The 24,002-nt window shown below is 38.2% G+C and overlaps 1 long non-coding RNA gene across 1 annotated transcript in view; it reads right to left on the bottom strand.

Annotated features, from left to right (window-relative positions):
• LOC117203941 (uncharacterized) overlaps positions 1-24,002 on the bottom strand; it is a 464,617-nt gene that overhangs the window by 430,033 nt on the left and 10,582 nt on the right. The window contains exon 3 of the long non-coding RNA XR_007469983.1: positions 14,506-14,599. This is a non-coding gene — a long non-coding RNA (uncharacterized LOC117203941). The remainder of the gene's footprint in view (positions 1-14,505; positions 14,600-24,002) is intronic.

Genomic DNA, 24,002 nt, shown 5'->3' with positions numbered 1-24,002 from the left:
GCAAATGTGAAAGCTGAAGAAGTCCTTCAAACCAATTCTCTTGGCAAAGGGGATAATTACAAAATAAGCCAATTACAGCAGTTGAGGCCAAAGGAAACACCGTTTTATTTATGTGACAGCCCAATCCTGTCACGTATGTAAGTAGCAGAACTCTCAAACAGACCCAGATTAGATCGTCCGCAGGAATAAGAGGATGAGCCTACTGTTTGAGGGCAAATACAATAAAGTATGAATGTACTTTTAAAGAAAAAGAAGTGAAAGTGGGAAAAAGCATCCCCGTGTTTAATAATGGAAAGTTCTAACTGTATGCCACAGGATGAAGCACCAGAATTCAAGGCAGGAAGCCTCACCTGCAGCTCCTGTTCTGTCACCACAAGTTACTAAGTTACTTCACCCCTTCAGATCTTAGTTTTTTCCTTCATTCTGGAAATGACGGTTTGACGCAATATATGCAAAATATGTAATGTATGCTTAATTTTTTCTCATTTTCTGCCTCATGAATTAAAACAAAAAAGCAGCTCGATGAATTTTTACCAAATTTGGAGTGCTCTGACTTAACATATAAGCTCCATGGACTATTTATGTTGGGGGTCTAATGGCATCTCAGAAGTAAGAGTCTCCACTGCCAAAGGATGGAGAGGAAATAAATTGTGATTTCAAAGTCAAAAGGGCAGATGATCCACATTTCAGGAGTTGATTAATAATGGAGCTGCTCTTACTTGGGTAACCCCAATAGCTAGCTCAAGGCTGAAGAGTGGTCGGGACTTATTAATTTGAAGATTGCTAATTAGTTTTCTGGAACAATGACAGTCTAGTTGTAACACAGATTTAGGTTGGCATGGAGAGAGAGGGCAAGAATTATTGCTTTAGGGCTTCCCTGGTGGCGCAGTGGTTGAGAGTCCGCCTACCGATGCAGGGGACGCGGGTTCGTGCCCCAGTCCGGGAGGATCCCACACGCCGCGGAGTGGCTGGGCCCGTGAGCCATGGCCACTGAGCCTGCGCGTCCAGAGCCTGTGCTCCGCAACGGGAGAGGCCACAACAGTGAGAGGCCTGCGTACCGCAAAAAAACCCCACAAAAAACACAAACAACAACAACAACAATTATTGCTTTAATGTGTGTTTGCAAAGCACTTCATGGTGGGCTTCTCAGAGCAGTAGGTATCCCTATTCTTTCCATGGCAACTCTACTTCCAGTTGACCCCCTGAGACCTTCTCTAGGACCTACTTTATCCATCATCTCCATATTGAAGTATTTTCAACCATTCTTTCCTCTCTGGCTCATTTTCTACATTCTAAAAACATGCCGTGCATCTTTTCCTGAGTCTAAAAGACTCAGCACCTTATAGGTACCAACATTCTTAAGAGGGTGGGCTGTCTTCGCTGTTGTCATTCCGTCCTCCAGATTCACTACTCAACCCAGTGCAACAGCACTTTGGATCCTATACCCAGAGACCAAAGTACCAATGACCCTCCCACAGCCAAGTCAGTGGCTCCCTCTCATACTTTGTCCTGATCGTCTCCGCAGCATTGGATGCTCTCTGACCTATTCTTTCTGGGATACAACACCCACTGCCAGGGTTTTCAACCACCATCTCCACACTGGCCCTGACCTTACTCATGAGCTCCAATCAGATCTCCCTGCTGACTGGCTGTTTCTTCTCAGATATACCATAGACATTTGAGACTCAAAATCTAGATCCATGAATTTTCACTAAATCTGCTAATCCTCTTCATTCCATTAATCAGTTGGTGACACCACCATTCATTCAGTCATTCAAACCTGGAGTTACCTGGAAGTTACCCTCATTTCCTTTCTTAATCACCTCTCTAACTCAGATTTACACCTAAATACTTTTTACTTTCAGTGCCTGAGTCCATTCCTAATGCCCTCAGTAACTCACAGAAGACACGTAGTACCAGCCTCTGAAACAGACTCCACGCCCACAGTCTCAGCTGCTCCGTTACTCCCATCTGAGCTTCTCAAGGTTCTTTCTTTGGCTCTGTTCTCTCTCTGGGATCTTTTCCTGGACAATTTCATACACTCTCAGAATTGCAGTCATTATGCATCGGTAGCTCCCCTATGATATGTTTTTTTTGTTTGTTTTGTTTTTTTGCGGTACGCGGCCCTCTCACTGTTGTGGCCTCTCCCGTTGCGGAGCACAGGCTCCGGACGTGCAGGCTCAGCGGCCATGGCTCACGGGCCCAGCCGCTCCGCGGCATGTGGGATCTTCCCGGACCGGGGCACGAACTCGTGTCCCCTGCATCGGCAGGCAGACTCTCAACCACTGCGCCACCAGGGAAGCCCCAGCTCCCCTATGATAATCGCTACTCCTAACCTCTGTTCCAAACACTGGTATAAAATTACCAGTTGTCTGGTGGATAGTCAGCATATAATAAACTTAACAAAAACTTAACAAATTTTCTTCCCCCCACATCTCCTCCTCTTTCTTCTGCATGCGGTATTCGGGTTAATTGCAACACTCTACAATGTCTAAACTGAACTCAATTATCTTCCTCTCAACCTGCTCCTCTTATCTTGAAGAGTGCATTTCACTCTTCAGAAAAGCTAGGAATCATCCTCCTCAGCTCCTTCTGCTTCATCATCAGCCACAGCCACAGGTCAAGAAACCCCATGGATCCCAAGCCCTGAATGTCTCTTTCAAATACATTCTTACTTTCCTGTTTTGGTTTCCTATTTATTCATTCTTTTCTATTATGACAATAATTTACATTATTTAAGACTCATAATTAGAGGAAAAAATAGTAAGTAATTAGCATTTAGTATATTTCTAGGTTTTTTTAAGAGTGCCTTTTAAAATACAGCCATAATAATAATGTATGTGCAACTTATATTCTGCCTATGCCACTAATATTCTCATCATTTTTCTTTGTCATACTATATAGACTTTAAGTTATCTTAAATGGCTGCAATAATTAACCTAGTGCACTTTGCCACATTGATTTCAGAGCCTCCCCCAAACGAACTCTTTGGGGACATCTTTATTCTTATATCCTTGCTGACCCTCCATAGGCACTTGGAAATTTGACAGATGTTCATAAGCAAGTGTCTAGTAAACAGATGGAACTTTCAAAGAATGCTTTCTTCAGCTTACCTAAATTATAACAGGCAATACTTATTCGCGGGGTTTTCTTTTTTGCATTTGTTTCAATGATCTATTGCTTTTTTATTGAAACATAATTGATTTACAATATTGTGTTAGTTTCAGGTGTACAGCAAAGTGATTCAGTTATATATATCTTTTTCAGATTATTTTCCATTATAGGTTATTACAAGATACTGAATATAGTTTCCTGTGTTATACAGTAAATCCTTGTTGCTTATGTATTTTATGTATAGTAGTTTGTATCTGCTAACCTCAGATTCCTAACTTATCCATCCCTCTCTTTCCCCTTTGGTAGCCATAAGTTTGTTTTCCATGTCTATGAGTCTGTTTCTGTTTTGCACATACAGATTCATTTGTATTATTTTTTAGATTCCACATATAAGTGATAACATATTTGTCTTTCTCTGACTTACTTCACTTGGTATGATAATCTCTAGGTCCATCCATGTTGCTGCAAATGGCAATGTTTCATTGTTTTTATAGCTGAGTAATATTCCTCAGTAACATTCCTCTGTGTGTGTGTGTGTGTGTGTGTGTGTGTGTGTATACATCTCAAACCAGTCATCTGTTGATGGGCATTTGGGTTATTTCTATGTCTTGACTATTGTAAATAGTGCTGCTATGAACATTGGAGTGCACATATCTTTTCGAATTAGAGCTTTCTTCTTTTCCAGATGTATACCCAGAAATGGGATTGCTGGATCATACGGTAGTTCTATTTTTAGTTTTTTAAGAAACTCCATACTGTTTGCCATAGTGACTGTATCAATTTACATTCTTACCAACAGTGTACAAAGGTTCCCTTTTCTCCACACCCTCTCTAGCATTTATTATTTGTAGACTTTTTATGATAGATAACAACCAATATATCTTATCAGATCTTTCATATTTATCATTGGTCACGCAGAAGGCATAGGTATTATTACTAGATCCTCAAATCAAACACTTAATCCTGGTCTCACAGTAGAATCTCCTACAGTGGGAGTCACTTAAGTCTTACCTTACCCCAGAACCACAGTAAGGGTTTTAAAATATGGGCTCTGGAATCAGAGACCTAAGTTCAAAACCTAGTTCATTTATTTATTTAGCTTGTGACTTTGATCCAATTTATTTAGCTTTCCTTGGCCTCAGCTTCCTCCTTCTAACATGGTGATAACAACAGTAATTACTACACAGTGTTGTCAGCAGGATCGAGAATCAAGAGATGGCATAAGGTATGTGAAGTTCTTAGTCAAGTGTCTAGTGTATCACAAGCACTGAAGAGTACTGGCCATTATAATCATTTCTCAATCTTGTGGAATAAAGTTTACACTCTGCCATGTGTTCTTATTGCTGTGGAGTTAATAAGACTGAGCCTAGCCCTCATTTTTCACTTTATTTACTAACACACTCTTGGGTTTTCCTGCCAGTCATATACCTCCATCCTTCATCATTGAGAGACAGCCAACGGCCTGAGCAAACAGAGATTCCAATTCAGTCCGTGGCTTATCGTATCTTGTGTCACCCATCAGAGAGCGCTGTGGGCACTGTAACCAGTGGCTTCACTTTGATGATGATGCATATACTACCAAACTGACATCGAGATTGGCTCCTGTCTACACAACTCTCCAAAAGCAAAACATTCGTTCAGATCATTTATTTTTTTAACAAGTTACAAGAATTTACTTTGGATTTTACCAAACTGAAAAATGTTTTTAATTGCTATGATCGAATGTATCCATGCTTTTAATCTATGTAAACGGTGCTTTGTTCACTACTTATGTGTCCTAGTTGTAAAGGAAGTTGTGAAATACTATTACTAAATTTTTCTAATGAATGAGTTCCTGGTCAAGAATATCTCTGATATTCCCTGTGTATTTATTTGATCTTTTCTTTTTTCATTATTTACTTAAATTGACATATTAAAACCTACATAAGAAGAACAAGTGAATGAAAACAAATTATAGTTAGAAGTGACAAACCTACTTCTCCCCCCGACCCACCTCCCCAGTTGCAAAGACCAGCTACATCTTTAGGAAAATCTAACTTTTACTCTTATGTAAAATATACCAAAACCACTTCCAAATAAGGCACTGTTTTGGTGATTAGTAACTTACTATTAAAATATCACAAATATGACAATTAACAGACTACCTGCTTGATCAACCTGAGAAAATTACTAGAAAGAGTTTTCAGGTTTTCATAAAGAAGCCAAGTTTCCATTTTCTTTCTCTTTATTTTCTTTTAAAGTATTTCTGAAGTTAATTTCTTATAGTAGCTGTATATGGCCCCAAGCATTAAACAGTCTAATTCAAAAGTCAAGTAAGATTGAAATAGTATCTCCATAAAATATAATTAATAATTGAAAGGCAATATTTCACATTTCACCTTGAAGGTTGTGTGTTTTTCTCCCAAGGCAATGCATATTTTTAAAATCCTAAAGTAATCCCCTTTCATGTAGTTAAGATATGACTTTATTGCTCTTACTACTAAATAAGAAAAAAAAAAGTTTTGAGCCATTAAAGGTTGAATATACCCAATAAAAAAAACAGCAGGAAATTCAACTATTATCAGTGGAATTTGAGTTGTATAGGCAGTTAATGTAAATCATTCACTCCCAACAGTGACCGTTGTCCTTCCTGCAAGGGCTCTCACCTTCCTTCCTTTTACCCACTCTATTTTTTTTATTATAACTGAGTTTCCCACAGAAATGAGAAGCTCAGAACTCAGAATTTCAATGCACGTAAGCCCAGCTTTTACCCATTTCTCTCTTGCAGATGGCTAGGAGTGAGACAGGTATGTTCAACTTTTTTCTCTAAGGATACACTCCAAAGCACAGAAGTGTGAGATACTTTTGTGAAATCACAGCTACACTTATTCAGTGAATTTGCCCTTTCCAAAGTCATTGAGAGAGAAGTAACTGTATCAAAGTATGAGCTAAAATAAATCCAGTTGTATCATCCCGCGTTTTTTCAAAGTGTTGGAGGAAAAGAGCAACACCAGCAAAGCAGCAAAGCCAGGCAGCTGATGGTTCCACTTGTAAAAACATTATTATTGATATAAACAGGTCAAGATAATGTTAGGAAAAAAAACTTAACAGACACTTCTTTAAAAGACACAATGTCTCCTATGTTTTATATCATTATATTTCTGTTGTCTGTCATTTACCAAGTTTTTCTCATGTGCTATGCAATGTAGTAAGCACATGAAAACACTACATCAAGTCCCACAAAAATTATCTGAAATAGATATCATTACACCCATTTTACAGATTGGAAACTGAGTTGTAAAAACATTAAAAACGTTGCCAAAGATCACTCAGGGTTTGAACTCACACTCTTAACCACCACGGGTAAGTTGATCACATTTCTTCCTACCTTTTCCTGTTCAAAGTAGCTACTATTTATATGGTGTCAACTGTTTGGTCATTATTCATTAAATAATATTACTATGAGTTATTCTTTCATCACTACGTCAAAATAAATGCTGTTCAACTTTTCTTGGGAATTTTTACAATAAATATTTGTTTTGTTTTTCCTGTTTTGTGTTTGTTCCAGTAAACATTTCATGTAGGTTCTTCTGGGGCAAAATTACTTGGTTAGATCACTCAAAAGTTCTTCATTAATTTTTTTCCTCATTTTCTTAACATCTTCAACAAGTGCTCAGAAAATATAAATGATGTAAACAACATCAACAACAAAAAAAGTTTGCTAGCCTTATCTATGCTTCCCAAGCTTCCCACCTCTACCCAAGATCTTTACATCTGTATCTTAAAAGTTTCTTGAATTTACTTCTTTCTCTCAAATTACATGACCAAGGCTCCTTATGCATGGAGTACTCTAACAATCTCTTAACTAGTCTGCCTAATACTTCTTTACATCCCTCTGGTTAGTACTGAATACCTGTACCAGAGTAATTGTTCTAAAACATTAGTTAACTTGATACAACTCAACAACAGAAAAACAAACAACCTGATTAAAAAATGGGCAGTGGAGCTGAATAGGTATTTTTCCAAAGAAAACACAGAGACCAACAGGCACATGAAAAGATGTCCAACATCACTAATTAGTAGGGAAATGCAAATCAAAACCACAATAAGATACCACCTACACCTGTTAGAATGGCTGTTATCAAAAAGGCAAGAAATAATGTGTTGGCCAGGATGTGGGAATATAAATTAGTGCAGCCACTATGGAAAATAGTACAGAGATTCCTCAAAAAATTAAGAATAGAACTACCATATTATCCAGCTATCCCACTTCTGGGTATTTATCCAAAGAATACAAAAACACTAATACCAAAAGATATATTCATTCCTCTGTTCATTGAGGCATTTATTCACAACAGCAAGATATGGAAACAACCTAAGTGCCAGTTCATGGATGAATGGATAAAGAAGAGGTGGAATATAAACACAATGGAATACTACTCAGCCATAAAAAAGATGGAATTCTGCCACTTTTGACAACATGGATGCACCTTGAGGGTATCATGCTAAGTGAAATAAGTCAGATGGAGAAAGACAAATATTGTATGATTTCACTCATATGTGGAATATAAAAAATAAATAAATAAATAAATGAACAAACCAAACAAAAACAAACATGTAGATACAAAGAACAGAGTAGTGGTTACCAGTGGGGAAGAGGCAGAGGGGAAGGTGAAATGGGTCAAAAAGGATCAACTTTATGATAATGTATGGAAACTAAATTTGGGGGGATAAGCACACTGTAGAGTATATAGAAGTAGAAATACAATGTTGTATACATGAAACTTATATAACATTATAAAGCAATGTTACCTCAATAAAAAATAAATTAAAAAATCTAATTGCCTTGATCACACACTGTCATTGAATTGATATATTATCAGAAAATATCACATAGATAAAGGAACATAAAATATATATTTAGTATTTAAAGAATAAAATGAAAGACACCCCCAAGGATCTACCAACTGCATTAAGGAGGAGAACAGCACCAGTACCTTAGAAACCCTTGTGTGACCTTCCCAGATTACATTCTGTCCTGCCCGCAAGAAGGGAACATAGTCCTGCATTCTATATTAATCATTCTATGGCTTCTCAATTTAGTGTTGCCACCTAGCATGACATTCTAAAAATATGTATATTTTTAGTGTTGCCTCTTTTACTCCACAGTGACCTTTTTTCTCAGCACTATGTTTTTGACATGCATCCCTGTCACCGCCTTTAGCCATGGTTCATCCATATTCTCTGTTATATAGTATTTCTTTCTATGAATATTTAAAAATTCATCTCCATGTTATTGGTGATACACATTTGAGATGATTCTAGCATTTTGCTGTCATGAACATCCTGTTATGAACATTTTTGCACAGGCCACTGGTGTACACGTGCTGGAGTTCCCCTACAGTAATGTATGTAGGAGTGGACTGTGCATGATTCTTCTGGTAGATAATTACAAAAGGTTTACACAAATTTACACTCCCATGTGATTTCTCTTTCCTTTACATCAAGGATCAGCAATCTACAGCCCATAAGGCAAAGCAAGCCTGCTGGGTTTGGGGGGGTTTTTTTATTTGTAAATAAAGTTTATTGGAAACAGACACCAATTGGTTACATATTGTCTACAATTGCTTTTGTGATACAATGGCAAAGTTGAGTCCTTACAAGAGAACTCCTCGCCTGCAAAGTCTGAAATATTTACCTTCCACCCTTTGCAGAAAAAGTTTGCCAACCCGTATTCTATATCCTTGTAAATACTTGGTATTTTCTGACTTTTAAAATCTTTGCCAATTTGGTGCATATGAAATACCTCATTGTGATGAGGTATCACCTCACACTGGTTAGAATGGGCATCATCAGAAAATCTACAAACAACAAATGCTGGAGGGGGTGTGGAGAAAAGGGAACCCTCTTGCACTGTTGGTGGGAATGTCAATTGATACAGCCACTATGGAGAACAGTATGGAGGTTCCTTAAAAAACTAAAAATAGAATTACCATATGACCCAGCAATCCCACTACTGGGCATATACCCAGAGAAAACCATAATTCAAAAAGACACATGCACCCCAATGTTCATTGCAGCACTATTTACAATAGCAAGGTCATGGAAGCAACCTAAATGCCCATCGACAGATGAATGGATAAAGAAGATGTGGTACATATATACAATGGAATATTACTCAGCCATAAAAAGGAACGAAATTGGGTCATTTGTTGAGAAGTGGATGGATCTAGAGACTGTCATACAGAGTGAAGTAAGTCAGAAAGAGAAAAACAAATATCGTATATTAATGCATTTTTGTGGAAACCAGAAAAGTGGTACAGATGAACTGGTTTGCAGGGCAGAAATTGAGACACAGATGTAGAGAACAAACATATGGACGCCAAGCAGGGAAAGCCGCGGGGCAGTGGGGATGGTGGTGTGCTGAATTGGGCGATTGGGATTGACATGTATACACTGATGTGTATAAAATTGATGACTAATAAGAACCTGCTGTATAAAAAAAATAAATTAAATAAAATTTTTAAAATTTAAAAAAATTACCAACAAAATACTAGCAAACTGAAAAAAAAAAAAGAAATACCTCATTATGGTTTAACATGTAAATATACCAAATTGAATTTGATTTAATTACTAATGATGTTTATCATCTTTTCATATGCTTATGAGCTTTTCCTGTTTCCTCATCTGTGAAATGTTTATTCATCTCTTTTGCCAACTTTTCTATTAGTTTTTGTTGAGTTTTCCTTTTGCCTTTTTGAGCCATAGGAGTTCTTTATACATACTAGTTAGTAATAATTTTTTAGTGACATATATTGGAAATATTTTGTCCCAGCCCTTGGCTTATCTTTTACTCTTTTTAATTTATGGTTATCTTTTGCTAGAAAGAAGTACTTAATTTAAAGTAACATTAAATATCTTAAGAGACACTTCCATATCCAAACACCAGAATATAAAGATACTCATTGTCTTCTCAAAGTATTTGTTTTAAATATTGCATTTATATTGTCTTCTCAAAGTATTTGTTTTAAATATTGCATTTCATTTAATCCACCTGGAATTAAAATTTTTGTGTGTGAGATGAGATAGCACTCCAATTTTATTTTTTCCACAGGGATTATCACTGTTCCCAGCATCATTTATTACATTGTTCTTCCTTTTCCTATTGATTTACAATGCCTGTTCTTCTAAAATTCAAATTCCAAATAGAAAGGGATCTGTCCAGTTTCTTTATTTGTTCCTATTGGTCTAATTGTCTTTTTCTATGACAACACACACTGTCCCAACATCTGGTTGAGCAAGTAACACCATATTGATCATCTCTGCTCTTCCATATACATTTCAGAATTACTTTATTCAAGTCCATGAAAACCAAGTTAGAATTACTTTAAATTTTTAGGTAAAATTTGAGAGAATTCACTTTTTCATAATGTAAGGCCTGAGAACATAGTATATATGTATCTGTTCAGGTCTTATTAATATCATACAACAAAATGTTATAATTTTCTCCACAAAAGGCATGCATATTTTGACAGGTTTTTTTGGTGGTGGTGATTAGCAATTGTTGTTGATTTGGGGGATACCAGAAAAAATGTATTTTTCTGTTTTATTTTAATTACATTTCATGATTGTTGTAGGTACATGGATATAGAATTGAGTTTGTGTTTTTATTTCAGTATCAAATAAACTTGCAAAACTCTCTCATTGATTTCATATTGGTTAGAAGCAATGACAGTAGGCATCTTTGGCTTGTTCTGGGTTATAAAAAGAATGCTTCTTACACTTCACGTTGAGTATGACACTTACTGTACACTTTTGTATAAGACCTTTTTCAGGTTAAGAAAGTTCAATTTTATTCCAAGCTTGCTAAGGCATTTTATCATGAATGAATGCTGAATTCTGTCAAACTTGTTTTTAACTGGTTTTATTAATATAATTACTTTTTCTCCTTTAATCTGTTAATATAGTAAATTATATTAAATAATTTCTACTGTTAAACCAACATTGTATTATTGGATAAACAATCTAGCTCATTAATTTTGAGCCTACTTCTGATGAAAGTATTTAAGGAGATAAAACTCATTCCAAAGTTTACTTTAGTTTCTACCAAAAGTTTTACTATATAATATTTTTGTTACCATTTACTTCTACATATAATTTTAATTCGGTTTTTTTAAATCTATGAGTTCTTTGAAATTGTGTTTTTAAGTGTTTTATGTGTTTTAAGAGTTTGAAACTTAGATTCAAACTTGTTATCAATTTCTAAGTTCACTGGATTGTGTTTAAGAAATATAAGCTATATGATACCGATCTTTTGACGTTTGTTGAGAGTACCTTTATGCTTTAGAATGTAGTCAGTTTTCATAAGGTTCCTGGTATGCTTGAAAAAAAATTTTTTTTTCAGTTATAGAGTACAGTGTTCTCTGATAATGTTAAATAGATCAAACTTGTTAATCATACTTTTCAAATCTTCTATTTCCTTGCTGATGTTTTTGTTTGCTTGATCTATAAGTTACTGAGAGATGTATTATAAGATCCCCTAGTATAATCTGAGACTACATTATTAGGTGCATATAAAAGAGAACTATTATATCTTAGGATTGACTTAAAGTCTTCATCCCTAGGAATGCCTCTTGACTTAAAGCTTACTTTTTATGATAATAAAATAACCATACCAACTTTGTTTTGTTTACCACTGAATGATAAACTTTTTCTGTCCTTTGATTTTAAAATTTTATCCAGAAGTTTTAAGTATATATCCTATGAGAAGAATATAGCTGGAATTTTTTTGTTTTAAAATTCAACCTGGGGCTTCCCTGGTGGCGCAGTGGTTGGGAATCCACCTGCCAGTGTGGGAGACGTGGGTTCAAGCCCTGGTCCAGGAAGATCCCACATGCCACAGAGCAACTAAGCCTGTGCACCACAACTACTGAGCCTGCGTTCTAGAGCCCGTGAGCCACAACTACCGAGCCCATGTGCCACAACTACTGAAGCCTGCATGCCTAGAGCCCATAGAGCCTGTGCTCTGCAACGAGAGAAGCCACCGCAATAAGAAGCCACACACCGCAACAAACAGTAGCCCCCGCTCTCAGCAACTACAGGAAGCCTGCGCACAGCAACAGATACCCGACGCAGCCAAAAATAAATAAATTTATTTTAAAAAAATTCAATCTGACCTTTTCTTTTTGATTTTTTAAAAAAATTTTTCTTGGAGTATAGTTAATTTACAATGTTGTGTTAGTTTCAGGTGTACAGCAAAGTGAATCAGTTATACATATACATATATCCCCTCTTTTTTAGATTCTTTCCCCATATAGGTTATTACAGAGTATTGGGTAGAGTTGCCTGTGCTACACAGTCGGTCCTTGTTAGTTACCTATTTCATATATAGAAGTGTGTATATGTCAAGCCAAATCTCCCTATTTATACCTCTCCCCCTTTTTCCCCCCAGTAACTATAAGTTTGTTTTCTACATCTGTGACTCTATTTCTGCTTTGTAAATAAGTTCATTTGTACCATTTTTTTTAGATTCTACATAAAAGCGATAGCTTATGATATTTGTCTTTCTCTGCCTGACTTACTTCACTCACTATGACAATCTGTAGGTTCATCCATGTTGCTGCAGATGACATTATTTTGTTCTATTTTATGGCTGAGTAATATTCCATTGTATATATGTACCACATCTTTATCTACTCCTCTGTTGATGGACATTTAGGTTGCTTCCATGTCTTGGCTATTGTAAATAGTGCTGCTATGAACATTGGGATGCATGTATCTTTTCAAATTGCTTTTCTCCAGATATATGCCCAGTAGTGGGATTGCTGGATCATATGGTAGTTTTATATTTAGTTTTCTAAGAAACCTCCATACTGTTCTCCATAATGGTTATACCAGTTTACACTCCCACCAACAGTGTGGGAGGAGTCCCTTTTCTCCACACCCTCTCCAGCATTTATTGTTTGTAGATTTTTTGATGATGGCCATTCTGACCGGTGTGAGGTGATACCTCATTGTAGTTTTGATTTGCATTTCTCTAATGATTAATGATGTTGAGCAGCTTTTCATGTGCTTCTTGGCCATCTGTATGTCTTCTTTGGAGAATGACATTTGTTTTTTAACTGGAGAGTTTAGTTTACTTATATTGATAGTGATTACTAATACATCTGGATTATTTCTATATTCTTCCTATATGCTTTTCACTTTTTGTCCCTTTCCTGTTTCTTTTTTTAATCAAGGAAATGGGAATTATTGAAACTTTAAAAATATGAAAGGGAATTTTAAAAAGTTTTACATAGGCAAGATGTACTCATTGCAGAAAATAAGAAAACACAGATAAGGAACAAGAATTTCTAAAATGCAACCAAACATTCCATATTCATTACCTTCATGTATATCTGTCGATACTTTTATTATTTTCCATATGTTCACTTAGATTGGTTATAATGAGATTTGTACACATATATAGTGTTGAAGTTTTTGAGAAGGAAAATTATACTATTAAATAATATTTAAGGACATCTCCTTAACAGTATAGGATAGACTGGAGGAAAGAGATTAGCATCATAAAATGCAAAACAAAGAGGCTACTGTAGTTTTCTAAGCATAAGATAAAAGCATGGTTAAAGTGCATTTGAGCACTCAGCACCTACTTATCCTTGATAAATGTCACTAAAAGCCAAAAAAGTCACACTAAGTTTTAAAGAAAATCTTCATATCCCACCGTTATTAATGTAAGACATTAAGTCATAATTCAAGCATAATTTAAAGTCACTGAACCTTAGTTCTTTAATGATATCATAAATCTCAGCTGTGTGAAACAGAAATCAGCCCACTTTTGCAACATCTTGACAAGTGATTGGAAGATGAATTAATCAAACGTCTGTTCATCTACATGTCGTCAAATTACATTGGGGAGACAGTTTCACTCAATCAACCAATTGTTTAAATGTTGCAGAAATATAGCGTTCGTTTTAAAATCAGAACTGGCAGCATTTCTTTTGAAAGTTGCCAAGTCTGGGGCTATTAAAGGTTGTCCCGTCCCAAGAACTTTCCACTTGTAGCTGTCAAAGATCTTTTTTCTTAATTAAGCCAAAATAGTTGGATGTCTGAGCTACTTCCTGATTGCAAATTAAGCGTCTTTGGAAACCATTCTATGTCTTTCAGGCCTAGAGGCCAATCCATGGTGCTCTTAAGATTTATGTACTCTCTGGCCGGGAAAGCAGGAGGAGGGGATGCCACAAGGACAGAAGGCACTGTTCAGGGAGGCAAGTATTCCTGGATGGGACCTACCAGAGGAGGAGATGTGTCCGCTGGGGTGTGTGTGCTGTCATGAAAGGTTTCCGGAAACTGCCAGGCCAGCCTTGTTCCCACACTATGAGGACCTTTGAGAAAGGCAACCAATATCCTTACCCTGCAAAGTTCATGTCTTCGTCCTGAACACCCACACTGATCTGTCCTGTGCTCAACAGCCTCGTTCTTCCGGGTCAGAGTTCTGGGTAGTTCCCTGAAAATGGCCACATACTACCTTTTAGACCTGATACATAGCATCATTTTCATTTTCCCACTTTAAGTTTCTTCATTTCCCTTTTATTCATTTCAACACACACACACATTCTTCTGAGTACATAAAATGGGCTAGGTGCTAGGCACTTGGCTAGATCAGGAGATACTGCGATAAATCATCTAGAAATAATTCGTGCATTCTCCGAACTCGTGAATACATGAGCTCGGAACACAGCTGGCAAACGCATTATTCACAGTCACTCTTGAGCCTTCAACCATCCTGGATAACCATCACCCCCAGACAACCCCAACCCAGGAGTCTTTATTTTTGAAATGACTCAAATAAATAGTCCTTCTGAAAATGTGGCCAAGTAGGACCCAGACAGAGAGACGTCTTGGGCAAAGTCTGCAATCTGCTCTGAGTCACGTCACATCCGATCTGGACATACAGGTGAAGGACAGCACATAAAAGGAATAATTCACTTTCTCTATGCTAAATACAGTTGCCTGTTTTTGGTTGCTGGGTGTTGTTTTCCTTTTCCCATTTTGAGAAACTCTCTTTCTTCAATGAAAATTCAGTGGTGAATCATTGAGACCCCACAAGGAGAGAACTGTGCTCCGTGGAAGGCACCTGTGGAGAGGGCCACCGTGGCAGTTCCCGCAGAATGGGTCTGCTGGGCATATAGCCATCCCCCCCAGGCTGGCTCTGACCCAGGTTATGGTAATGCTAAAGATCTGCTTTAATCCAACCAAAATAAGAGCAGGCAGTCTTAGAGCTTTTAAAGAAAAAAAAAATCTAGTTCTACCTTTGACCCAGGCTATTTTTCTTCAAATATTTAAAGTTCAAAGTCACTGTGTGCTTATACTTTTATTTCAAACCAGAAAGTCACTCTTACTGTATTTGATCACCCTCTTATTTAAATTTGCACACTTGCTTAATAATAAAGTATGTGCTGGACTTTAGCCTAATATATCATGTGTATAATAATATTGGAACCTTTTTTCTTACTTATTAACTAGGAAATACATAAAATGCTGACCTTGTGGGTAAATGACTTTTGCATCCATTTTTAATCATTATTATGTTGCTAAAAGAGTTGCATGGGTAAGGTTTTAACAGGGCTCCTGGGAGACTTATACCAGTCTTTATGGAACACATTGTTCACAGCTGTGGTGAAATATCCATCACTAAAAATCACAACACTTTTTATTCCACATCAATGACATCACTGGTATAATTTAACCTTAATTCACATGTGGGAAGCAGTTGTCTACCAATGCGAAATTATCCTCAAACTGATTCTAAGGATGAGGGAGAATTGTAACATAAAGCAATCTTATGATTCTATTTGCATTCACCGTTAATGTCATTTTCCAAATATTTTGGATAAGATTCTCAAAGGCCATACTTCTCCCCCTATGACAGCAGATGATAATCTCAAGACATTTCTTAAAGTATTAATAGCGATACAGTTTTCCTTAAGACCACTGTACTGCCCAAGATTCCTCAGCTTTTTAATTACCCATGTTCTAAAGGTTTTTTTTGTCCCATAAAGACTTTCTGCTTAGAAATGTGACAGTGAGGCTGTTAGTGTCTAAAACCTAAACTGGTATCCTCTGAGAATCTTGATGAGGAATCTGAAATTGTACTGGGAAGAATACCAATAACAGGTGGATTTTTATAGGCTATTTGGGTTCTCATTGATATAGAATAAGAAAGAGAGAAACAAATGGAAAAGGCCCATTATAAAGTCTCTGTTGTCTTATCTCTGATATTGACTTGTTTCATGATAACTTGAATGTCACCCTATATCCCTCTGTTGGGCGGCATCAGATTATCCTACAGGATGAAATAAGCCCCAAATTCCTTTTCAGTTAATGAAAACTAGCCTTCTCCTTGACTTCCTTCTTCCAAATAGGAGAAAATAAATGGGTTCCAATGGGAGAATATGATCAAGGAGGCAGAGGGGAGGACCACGTAAGGGCACTCATCTGCAAGGAGCACATTCTGCTCCAGGGAAATATTTGCAACCAGAAACGCAAAACTTCTAACAGTCACTCATTTAGACATTCAGCCAGGTACACACACCTCAGATTATGTGACAGCTTTGGGGATGCAGACCTTCAATGAAGTCTGACTGATTATTAAGCCATGCCAGACTCTGCTCTAACATGGAGTTTCAGTGGTCAACAGAACCAAGCTGAGAGCCAGAGGGCTTGCCTTCTGGTGGAGGATGTAAGCAGTAGTATATATATACATATAGAATATATGTACAATGTAATTTCAGAAAGTGATACTACAAACACGAAAAATAGGTCTGGTAAGGACTAGAGATTGCCCGGGAGCAGGGAGGGGAAGGAAGCTATTTTGAAGGTGTAGTAAGAAAAGTTTCTCTGGCAGGTGAAATTTGAGCAGAGACCTTAGTGAGGCAAGAATGAGCTAGAGGGTGAACGAGCTACAGGGAAGCACGTTCTAGGTCCAGTGAACAGCAGCAGACACCGTCCTCAAGTGAGAAAAACCTTGGTATGTTCCAGAAATAAAAGGAAGGGGAGCAAGGGTGGTGTTGCCAGAGGGAGAGTGGTTCAATATCAGCGGAGTGGTGGGAGATGAGGTTGGGGAAGAAGCAGATCCTGTGGGGCCTCGTGGACCACGGGGAAAACTTTGGATTTTATTCCAAGTGTGAGAAAAACCACGGGAAGATTTTGAGCAAGAGAGGAGAGGGATCTGGTTTATCTTTTTTTTTTTTTTCTTCGGTACGCGGGCCTCTCACTGTTGTGGCCTCTCCCGTTGCGGAGCACAGGCTCCAGACACGCAGGCCCAGCGGCCATGGCTCACGGGCCCAGCCGCTCCGCAGCATGTGGGATCCTCCCGGGCTGGGGCATGAACCCGTGTCCTCTGCATCGGCAGGCGGACTCTCAACCACTGTGCCACCAGTGAAGCCCCTGGTTTATCTTTAAAAAGAAGATTTGGGCTGCTTGGTGAAGAACTGATTATGGGGATGCAAGAGAGGCATCAGAGACTGGGTAATAGGCTCTTCCATGAATCCAGGGGAGAGAGGATTATGGCTGGAACAGGCGAGTGGGAGTGGAGGTGCTGAGACTAGTGAGAATCAGCACACATCCTGAAAACACAGCTGACAGGACTTGCTGATGAGGGAGGTAGGTTGTAAGCTGTCAGAGAAAGAGAAGAGTTGAGGAGTCCGTGGCTGCGGGACAGGCAGTGCTACCAGCTGAGATGGCTGTTCACGGATCACTGTCTGTCTGTCTAGAGCCCCAAAGGTTCAACGAGCTCCCATCATGCGGAAGAAGTCAGTACACACACACACACACACACACACACACAGAGTCACACTAGAAATATACTCAGGAATTTCCTGATCTCTGGATCTTCCATAACTTTTATTTAAGCACTTCTTTTGTCTTAGACAACTGAATAGTGTGGCCTGTTGGGATATCTGATATTTCAGTCCTGGCTAACTGTACACATTTCTTTGTACAGCAGCATATATTGTTCTCTATCATCTAAGTATCTATTGCTTGGCACCACAAAATGTATTCTCCTCATCCGTGTAAACATATGGGCAAGTATCCCTCTTTTTTTCCAGATTTCCATACTGGTCCCAGGCAACCTCAATCACTCACGATAGAATCATAGTGTCTTTTTCTTTGCTCTTTATGATTCGTCTACATTTGACAGAGCAGGGTGGGAAGAGAGAGGAGTTTCAGGCACTCATGGTAAGGGTTTCATCACCCACGGAAAGAAACCACAAGAAATGCTACGTGGTAATACAGGAAAATTAGTCCCCAACAATTCCAGAGGAGCACGTTGCAGATTCTCAAACTGTGGAGGGTGTGTTAAAATGCAGATCCTCAGAACCTATCTGTAGAATTTCTGATTCAGTAAGTTGGGAAAAGGGCCAAATAGTCTTTATGTGGGTAAGCCTCCCCTGTAACTGATGCTAGAGTTATACTGACCACCCTTGGAGAAATACTAGTATCTATTAATTGTTTCATTGTATCCTATGCCTTCTAAAGGGTAGACAGAGGAATCATATTCAATATAAAGTTTTAGAGCTAAGGATAATAAAAGATGATAGATAGTTTAAAGATTCTATGAACAAAACCTCCTTCTATTCTTTTAAATACCAGAGTTTCAAGAAGATGATTGCTCTTAATTTCAGATCTAGTCACATATAAAACACATCTGAGTTCCCAAATATGGACTGTCTTAGGCTATTCCAGTTATTACTAATGGAGTCAAGCAGGCTACATTTGAGTGATTTTATAAAAGCTGATTTTAAAAAAAAATTATGTTTTTGCCTAGGGCAAAACTTTTAGGAAGAGCTTTTGTGACTGCAGTCAGTATGTTCACATTATGAATAATTTTGTTTCTAACATTCTCATCTTGGATCACAAGAAGTCAAGTATAATTACTAACAAGATGGAGAATTCTATCCTCACCTTGAGACATTAACATCTACTCTCACTAACACTATAGGAAAAGATTCAAAGTTACAAGGAAAAAATACGGTACATTTTATTGTTCTCTTCCCAAGCATATGAATTTCAGTGAGTAATCACAAACTTCAGGAAAATAATTATCAACTTCTAATGCTATAGAATCCTTTTGGAACAGATCCGCCAGCATTTAATGTAATTATAATTATCCATGTTTCCATTAACTTCCTAGGTGTACTTTCATTAGGTGAAATAAAGGTTTTGTACAAATTTCTGTTTTTAAGATACTCCTTGGCTTTTAAAAATTTTACCACTACATTAAATAATTTAATGTTCTAGGACAAACTGTTCAGCTAAACTTTATTTTTAATAACATATTTAAGAAATATATGAAAAAATCAATACACTTCTAAATTAATTATTTTTGTGTAGAGTCTCATAAAATCATAGATGACAGCTCCTAATCCATTAAAAATTAATTCCCAACTTTTAACACAGGGTAGCTTGTATCTCTAGCATTTTCTCTTATAATATTAGAAAATATAGATTTTTATCGGAATTACAGCAAGTTCATTTTCATGATGTCTATTACATTATTCATAATAAAATTATTTGTCATGGTGACGGATGGCTTAATAAGTATAAGTGAAGATAATGAAAGCTAGTATCTTATAACTTGAGTTGGGTCTTTGAATGAGAGAAAGACTCTAATTCAAACATCACTGAAGGGACCTGGGCAAAGTCCCCTAAAGAAGGGAAGCCTTTGAGTTGCTCCTGGAGCAATGGATTTGAAGGGTAGCCTTTTTCAAAAAGCTGTTTGGGAAACTAGAATTCAAAACTAGCCAATCTTGGACACTTTAAAAAAAATTTCTCCATATCCTATACAAGAGTTAAAAAAGCATAAAAATTAGCATTAGCTAATAAACCAAAAACTAAAAGAGAACTCTGCTATCACATGCAAAGTGTCTCAACAATTGAAATATAATCTCTAGTATTAATATTTCATTTCTCTGGCCTTCTTGGATCACACATATCCCATTCATGGTTCCCCTAGTTAGGTACAGCCCTAGACAAAATTGTAAAGAAAGCAAAGCCTGTTTCCCTTTCTACATCTTTTTGTCTCTTCTGACTATCAACCACCAACGTTCTTCTGCAAGTCATATTTAGTTTCACAGAACACCGACCCTAAATGCCAACACCACCTTATGCAACATTCCTGGAAGTAGGGGTGTACTGACATTACAGAAGAGAACTTTAGGGAGACAGTCATGCCTGAGCATAGATAGTTAATCTCTAATGGTGAGATTTCAAGCACCACTCTGATACCCAGGCAGGGACACCAACTTTTATAAAGCAGAACCTAAGGTGACTAATTCATACATCTGCATAAGACAAGTATGTTTTCCCAAACGTGGATCAATGAAGACAGGAGGGAAGAAGGACGGAAGGAAAGGCGAGGTAGTGACTGCAATCGATCATCTTCAAGAATTACCAGGCAGGTTTCCTTGCTTCCCTTACTGATCCGAGTCTGCTGACTGGATCCCCCTTCTCTTGAGCACTAAGGAAGACCCTGGAAACCCTTGCTCCTTCTGACACTAGTGGAAAGCAGTGAGCACAGTGGTTAAGAGAGTACACTGTGGAGTCAAACTGCCTGGGTTCGAATCCCAGCTCTACCACAGACAAATTCCTTAACATCTCCATACCTCAATTTCCTTATCTGCTAACACAGGGATGATACCTTACATGGTGGATGCAAGAAATAACTGAGTTAATACATACTGAATATTTAGAGAATAATAAGAATGGCAAGAGCTTGACAAATATTGAATATCCTCATTTGTGGAGGTGCAAGCTTCTGTTACTTCCACTCCATCTTACAAGGCAAATAAACAGAAGGAAGACATTTCTGTTCCTCACAAGGGTGCTAGAGGAACAGTAGTATGTGGGAGAAAGAATTAAGAAGAACTGCAGAAGAGATTGGTTCAAGATGGCAGAGTAGAAGGACATGCTCTCACTCCCTCTTGCGAGAGCACCGGAATCACAACTAACTGCTGAACAATCATCAAGAGGAAGACACTGGAACTCACCAAAAAAGATACCCCACATCCAAACACAAAGGAGAAGCCACAATGAGATGGTAGGAGGGGCGCAATCACAATAAAAACAAATCACATAACTGCTAGGTGGGTGACTCACAAACTGGAGAACACATACCACAGAAGTCCACCCACTGGAGTGCAGGTTATGAGCCCCACGCCAGGCTTCTGACCCTGGAGTTCCAGCAACAGGAGGAGGAATTCCTAGAGAATCAGACTTTGAAGGCTAACGGGATTTCGCTACAGGACTTCGACAGGATGGGGGGAAACAGAGACTCCACTCTTGGAGGGCACACACAAACTAGTGTGCGCATCGGGACGGAGGGGAAGGAGTGGTGACCTCACAGAAGACTGAACCAGACCTACCTGCTAGTGTTGGAGGGTCTCCTGCAGAGGCGAGGGGTGGCTGTGTCTCACCGGGAGGACAAGGACACTGGCAGCACAAGTTCTGGGAAGTACTCCTTGGTGTGAGCCCTCCCAGAGTCTGCCATTAGCCCCACCAAAGAGCCCAAGTAGGCTGCAGTGTTGGGTCGCCTAAGGCCAAACAATCAACAGGGATAGAACCCAGCCCTACCCATCAGCAGAAAAGCGGATTAAAGTTTTACTGAGCTCTGCCCACCAGAGCAACAGCCAGCTCTACCCACCACCAGTCCCTCCCATCAGGAAACTTGCACAAGCCCCTTAGTTAGCCTCATCCACCAGAGGGCAGACAGCAGAAGCAAGAAGAACTACAATCCTGTAGCCTGTGGAACAAAAACCCTGCAGCCTGTGGAACAAAAACCACATTCACAGAAAGACAGACAACATGAAAAGGCAGAGGGCTATGTAACAGATGAAAGAACAAGATAAAACCCCAGAAAAACAACTAAATGAAGTGGAGATAGGCAACCATCCAGAAAAACAGTTCAGAATAATGATAGTGAACGTGATCCAGGACCTTAGAAAATGAATGGAGGCAAAGATCGAGAAGATGCAAGAAATGTTTAACAAAGACCTAGAAGAATTAAAGAACAAACAAACAGAGATGAACAATACAATAACTGAAATGAAAACTACATTAGAAGTAATCAATAGCAGAATAACTGAGGCAGAAGAATGGATAAGTGACCTGGAAGACAGAATGGTGGAATTCACTGCTGCAGAACAGAATAAAGAAAAAAAAATGAAAATAAATGAAGACAGCCTAAGAGACCTCTGGGACAACATTAAATGCAACAACATTTGCATTATAGGGGTCCCAGAAAGAGAGGAGAGAGAGAAAGGACCCGAGGGAATATTTGAAGAAATTATAGACAAAAACTTCCCTAACATGGAAAAGGAAATAGCCAACCAACTCCAGGAAGCACAGCAAGTCCCATACAGGATAAACCCACGGAGAAACACGCCGAGACGCACAGTAATCAAATTGACAAAAATTAAAGACAAAGAAAAATTATTGAAAGCAGCAAGGGAAAAAGGACAAATAACATACAAGGGAATTCCCATAAGATTAACAGCTGATTTCTCAGCAGAAAGTCTACAAGCCAGAAGGCAGTGGCATGATATACTTAAAGTGATGAAAGGGAAGAAACAATAACCAAGATTACTCTACCCGGCAAGGATCTCATTCAGATTCGATGGAGAAATCAAAACCTTTACAGACAAGCAAAAGCTAAGAGAATTCAGCACCATCAAACCAGCTCTATAACAAATGCTAAAGGAACTTCTCTAAGTAGGAAACACAAGAGAAGAAAAGGACCTACAAAAACAAACCCAAAACAATTAAGAAAATGGTCATAGGAACATACATATTGATAATTACCCTAAACATGAATGGCTTAAACGCTCCAACCAAAAGACACAGGCTTGCTGAATGGATACAAAAACAAGACCCATATAAATGCTGTCTACAAGAGACCCACTTCAGACCTAGGACACATACAGACTGAAAGTGAGGGGATGGAAAAAGATATTCCATGCAAATGGAAATCAAAAGAAAGCTGGAGTAGCAATACTCATATCAGATAAAATAGACTTTAAAATAAAGAATGGGGCTTCCCTGGTGGCGCAGTTGTTGAGAATCCGCCTGCCGATGCAGGGGACGTGGGTTTGTGCCCCGGTCCGGGAAGATCCCACATGCTGCAGAGTGGCTAGGCCCATAAGCCATGGCTGCTGAGCCTGCGCGTCTGGAGCCTGTGCTCCGCAACGGGAGAGGCCACAACAATGAGAGGCCCAAATACCGCAAATAAATAAATAAATAAATAAATAAATGTTACAAGAGACAAGGAAGGACACTACATAATGATCAAGGGATCAATCCAAGAAGAAGATATAACAATTATAAACATATATGCACCCAACATAGGAGCACCTCAATACATAAGGCAACTGCTAACAGCTATAAAACAGGAAATCAACAGTCACACAATAATAGTGGGGGATTTAACACCTCACTTACACCAATGGACAGATCATCCAGACAGAAAATTAATAAGGAAACAGAAGCTTTAATTGACACAACAGACCAGTTGGATTTAATTGATATTTACAGGACATTCCATCCAAAAACAGCAGATTACACTTTCTCCTCAAGTGCACACGGAACATTCTCCAGGATAGATCACATCTTGGGTCACAAATCGAGCCTCAGTAAACTTAAGAAAATTGAAATCATATCAAGCATCTTTTCTGACCACAAAGCTATGAGATTAGAAATGAATTACAGGGGAAAAAATGTAAAAAATACAAACACATGGAGGCTAAACAATATGTTACTAAATAACCAAGAGATCACTGAAGAAATCAAAGAGAATCAAAAAACACCTAGAGACAAATGACAATGAAAACACGATGATCCAAAACCTATGGGAT

Source organism: Orcinus orca, chromosome 11 (assembly GCF_937001465.1).
Source record: "Orcinus orca chromosome 11, mOrcOrc1.1, whole genome shotgun sequence".
In the NCBI taxonomy this organism is placed as follows: Eukaryota; Metazoa; Chordata; class Mammalia; order Artiodactyla; family Delphinidae; genus Orcinus; species Orcinus orca.
The sequence above is the reverse complement of the archived record's forward strand: the minus strand, read 5'-3'. Positions and strand labels throughout refer to the sequence as shown.